Source organism: Citrus clementina, unplaced genomic scaffold (genome assembly GCF_000493195.1).
Source record: "Citrus clementina cultivar Clemenules unplaced genomic scaffold, Citrus_clementina_v1.0 scaffold_3, whole genome shotgun sequence".
In the NCBI taxonomy this organism is placed as follows: Eukaryota; Viridiplantae; Streptophyta; class Magnoliopsida; order Sapindales; family Rutaceae; genus Citrus; species Citrus x clementina.
Genome location: NW_006262339.1, coordinates 27,810,993 through 27,816,700, shown reverse-complemented (window position 1 = coordinate 27,816,700; position 5,708 = coordinate 27,810,993).

Below are 5,708 nucleotides of genomic sequence, written 5' to 3'. Positions count from 1 at the left end.
AATATAATTTTATTATTGGTGTAATATTAAAACTTTTTAATTCATTACATTTTTTTGTTTATAATCGTAAAAGTTTCTGAAAGTTAATTAATTATTATTATTTTTTCACAGGAGGTTAAAATTAAAATGGTAAAATCAGGGAGGATGATAACTGATAAGAAATGAGAATGGGGATATGGTTTTTACTTGTTCAAGAATTATTCTGTTGACTGACAACAGCCGGTGAAGCAGAGAGTGGGGCCACGGGCACAAGCCTCTAGAAACCGACACGTGTCGTTTTCCCAGGAGCCAAGTTCCAGGCCTATACAATTATTACGTGTCATTCTCGTCCTTTCACAATCGTACGGCCACCACCCATTTCAACTCTTTCTGTCCTCTTCCACCGACATGTAAAACGTCGTCGTCCTGTGCCTTCACAAACCTATTCACATTGTCATTAGATATTTTGTTAAGATATTTTGTTTGAATTTATTTCAGCATTTTTTAAATCACGTTACATGTATTTATAATTAGAAATCTATGGAGTGTTTGTGATTATGCAATCTAAATATTTTACAATTTACTTAAATTATAATTAGAAGCCACCATGAGCTCCTAAATATATTAACTTTATGGGGTGGACGTACTTCCAATATTTGAAAAATAATATTATTTTAAATACACACATATTAAAGAACTTGTCTTAGATATTTGGGACGAGGGTAATTTTTAAAAACCTCCCCTGAGATTTGGGCTTGTTGCAAGTAGATGGCGAGAATTGATTTATTTGTAAAAAACCCCCTACCGTCAGTTAAGTTTAACATTGACCGTTAGTTGACCGTGCAAAGACAATATTACCCTTAACAATAGTTTATAAACGAAAATAACTATAAAAAAACTAAAATTATTAGCTATTTTACACTTTTTAAATTATTGATATTTTCTTAAAGTTCTTATAAAAAATTAAAATTAAAAAATTAAAAAATCCTCTTTAAATTATTGATATTTTCTTAAAATTCCTACAAGAAAGATAAAATTAAAAATTAAAAAATGAAATAGTCATAATCTTTACCTATGATATTGTAAATTTTTAAAATTGACAAGGATAAAATTGTCAAAAAATAGGGTTTGTGCTTTTTACACCAATAATTTTGGTTTTTTTAGTTATTTTCGTTTACAAACTATTGTTAAGGGTAATATTGTCTTTGCACGGTCAACTAACGGTCAATGTTAAACTTAACTGACGGTAGGGGATTTTTTACAAATAAATCAATTCTCGCCATCTACTTGCAACAAGCCCAAACCTCAAGGGAGGTTTTTAAAAATTACCCTTGGGACGAAGAGAAACTATAGGGTGCATTTACCAATATAAATATATAACTATACCGCATTAATTTATTAAAAAAAAACTAGTGACTTGATCATTACTTAATAGAAAAATATATTTTGATAAATATTCAATTTATTCTGCCATCAACAATTAAGCAGAAATCTATAATTTAGAAAATAAAAATGTTCGCATTAAAATTTTTTTGCATAAATTGTTGAAATTATAATGTCATATTAATCGTAAGTGTTGCAATTTGAAGCTTCCAGCCAAAAGAGGCAGGTGGTGTCTCTATATCACATTAAGGGCAGTGATCCGTTCGAATATTTGATAACAACTTACTATAATTTCCTTATCCCCCAAATTTTTTAGGTTTTGGAAGTCAATGATATATATATATTTTCAATGCATAAGCAGCTAAAAGTCAACAAAATTTTCAATTTTAGCATTATGGAATCTGTTAATCGTCATACATCTACTTAACAATATATTTAATTATAGTTAAAACATCAAGCTCATTATCTCCTTCATTAACTACATTTAATAGCGATAATCTCTACCAAAAAAAGGGTGAAAGTTCATAATTTTACTTGTAGTATTTCTCGGAGATTTTTAACTTGAAAACAAAGCAATATTTGAGCTCATAGTATCGTTTGTTATTTCTTAGAACGGGGGCACAAGAAGTTGGCAGATCAAATCGATCATGCATTAAAAAAGCTATAATTAATAAGGTTATCTCATTTTACGTTAAATTACACCCATTTTGCCTAACTAATTTAGTCAATTTTCATGATTATTCCACCTAATAACCAACAAAAAATTTGGGTTTCAGATATAAGTTTTTTTTTCTTTTTTTTTTGGGGTGAGTTATATAATTCGATGATAATGATTCTATTGAAATTGTATTCCATTTAATGATGATGGTCTACAAAATTTTAATTCAATCCAATTTAAACATCACATGACCCTTTTATTTTGAAAAAAAAAATGATTTGTTTAATCAATTTATATAAATTTCTACAGGAAAATTTTACCAAAGGAATTAGCAATAAATTCAATTTAGCAAGGTCTTCGAATTGATTATGTTGGATTCGCAAGTCACAATGATTAGAATTGAATTCATTGATTCAAATCCACCATATTAAAATTTAAAACATCCTAAAGTTCAACAAACGACAATGACATAACAAAGTAGTCAATGGCCAAGATGATTTTGGTGGAAAAAATATTATGAACAAATGATAGGGCCTTTTTTTTTTTAACTGTCTCAGCAAAAATGAAAATGACAATACAACATCCAACAACTTTAACACGTGAATTTATTTAGTGAAAGGACATGATTAACACATAATACTAAAAACAAAAAATCATCATCATACGTTCCAAAAACTTTGCATGGGTTGGCCCCAACTAGTCCTATCTCAAATTTATTGATAATTTAGATTTATGTTACATCTTTTTCGTTCAAATAAATTAAGAGAGAAAAAAAAAATCTTCATACAAATTTTCATTGAATGGCATATTATCACCATTATATTATTCGGCATAATTTCTTTTAAATGATTCTATTTTTTTAAACTTTTACATATCTATTAATTTCATTTTATATTTGTTTATAAAAATAGTTTATAAATATTTTTGTACATGTAGTAACTCAAAACAATAAATTTATAGACTTTGTACCATAACCCATAATATGTGTACAATTATTGTCAAATTTTATTTTATTTTATTTATCTTTATTTTTAGACCATGTGAATATGTGATAGAGTCTATACAATAAGATATGGTACCTTAAAAAACAGTAGTCGAACTCAAATTTATAATAAAATATGTAAATTTATAATTGTAATACTTTAATATGTTATTTCTGAAAAACTAATCTAATACCACCATCACCCACCATTATATAAAATTTACAATTTTGTACACTTAATATTATGTGGGGGAAAAAATGATAGAAATTGTAATTATCTACCAAACTTGATTTTAACCATGATTAATATTTTTTTGGCCTTTTTGCTTATTTATTGATAATGACACAATTTATTACCAAATCTCCATATCTAATAGTGATTTAGTGAACACAGCAAACGAACAAAATCTTTTAGTAAACCCAAAAGTTACTCCGAGAGCCCCAAATTAATTAGCAAAATCTACAGCCAAAATCTATGAAAAGTGCTTTCAGCTTTCACTTCAGTCACTCCTGGAAAACAGCTCATCTTTTCCCCTGTGAATTATGTGATGAGGAATAATAACATCAGAACTCCTATATTTTTATAATATCTAAGTAACTGCACAGCAAGTCCAATTTCATTAAATACGTCACTAAGCCCGGAAATGACTATCATACCCCTGAATGTAAAGTTATATAGTCTTATATTATTATAAAAGGACAAAGAACATAGATTATTCCACAATTTATGCTGGACGAAAGTTTCAAATCATCAATCTCACTATCAAGTACATTATTAGATACTTAATTAAATATTCACGATGTATGATAATCAGATAATAAAATGAGTTGTTATTAATCTCGATAAATACAATAATTTTCTTAAGACACAATGTTTTAAATTATTTAATTTTTCAGTCTCTTTTTTTTTTTATACTAAACTCCAAATATAAGTAGAGAAATTGAACTTAGATTTTTTAGGATAACATTGTCAACATGCTATTATTTGATTGAAATTATTTTAACATTAATTGCGATTAATATTTTAATATATAATATTAATATTCATTGTTAAATAATAAATACATACATATGAGATGTTTTTAAAATAAGAAATTATTAGATATAAATACACAAGTTATGCCAATATTTGATAAATATAATAATTTAGGGGGCCACATGTTATTTATTGCCTTGTTAACTTTGTAATGAAAGATTCTTTCTCTGTTTTTCACTTGTGACTGCAAGAAGGAACAACGATTCAAATCCCAATTGTGAAAAATGTCTGTCTATCTGTCAGAGATTTTTAACCTTTTGTGTGTATTTTCTCCTCATCATTTATTGCTTTCCTTTATTTTCAGTACTATCTTCTCACTTCTAAAGAAGGCATCTGTAAAAGAAATTATGACCACATGAGTGGTTAAAACAAATAAAGGTCGTTATTATTATAATTAATTTTATTATCATTTTGCTCATTAAAAAAAAAAAAGTTTTATTTCTTGGAATTAAAAATTTAGAGCATCACCATAAGATTTTTTAAATAAAATTTTATTACTTATTTAAAAAATTATATTAATATTTAAATTTCTAAAAAATAAATAAAATTATAATATTATAGTGGTACTAGACCATAGCTGATCCAGCCGACAATTGTGACCATAACTGGATTAAATTATGATATGGTATCACTATAGTATCATAATTGGACCCTTAAAAGACACTTTAATTAAATTTTTTAAATAAAAAAATTCTCTCTTCAAATTTAGAGAATTATTTTCTCTTTCTTTAATTTATATTTTATTATTTTTCACTGAAAAAAGAGAAAGAAATATTTTAATTGCTTTTGATTTTTTCTTTAAAAGAATAATTATTTAATTAAAATAATATTAAATTATTTCTATTTGAAAAATCTATTGGAGAATAACATATTTTTTTATCCTTCTATTTATATTTTTTTACTATTCTATTTATCACATAAGTAAGTAAAAAAAATTTAAAGAGTAAAATTTAAAGAGATTTTTTAAGATACTCTTAGTTAGATATTATTAGGAACTTCGATTTAGGTCATTTCTGCATTTAAAGATGATATTTTTGAATTTAAGATATTGTTTTTATATTAAAAATTATATTTAAACTTGTATCTATCAAAATTTAGATATTATATTGTATAATTGAGACACCATTAAATAATTAAGTTTTATTTATTTTTAATTAGTTTTTTAACCATTTGACCGTGCCTAAAATATGGATATTTTGCTCTGAGTACCACTAGAACAATTTTATAACAAAAAATTGAAATTTCTAGTGTAAATCACAAGATGATGTGCCACGGTCAACAGTGGATCCCCAGCCTCCCAACCAGTCAAACCTCTAGGCTCCTAGTTTAAGTACAGTCATCAACCCATAATTAATTATCACATCACTGTCATATGGTTACTAGTTTCCCTTTTGGGTACTAAACAACAGGGGTTTTCTGTAACTTAAAATTAAATTAAACAGAACAGTGGATTAGCTGAGCAAGTGAATGAATTTTATTTAGTTATAAATTATATTAAATATAATTTTAAAAAATCAAATAATAGAGCTTTAAATTTTTTGTCTAAATATATTTTAAATAAATTAATATAGAATGATTAAATTAAATATTTTTATAAATTATTTTTTTTAATTTTATTTTTATCCCACTAATAAATTTTATGTAAATTTTTGTACATTTTTTTTTTAAAT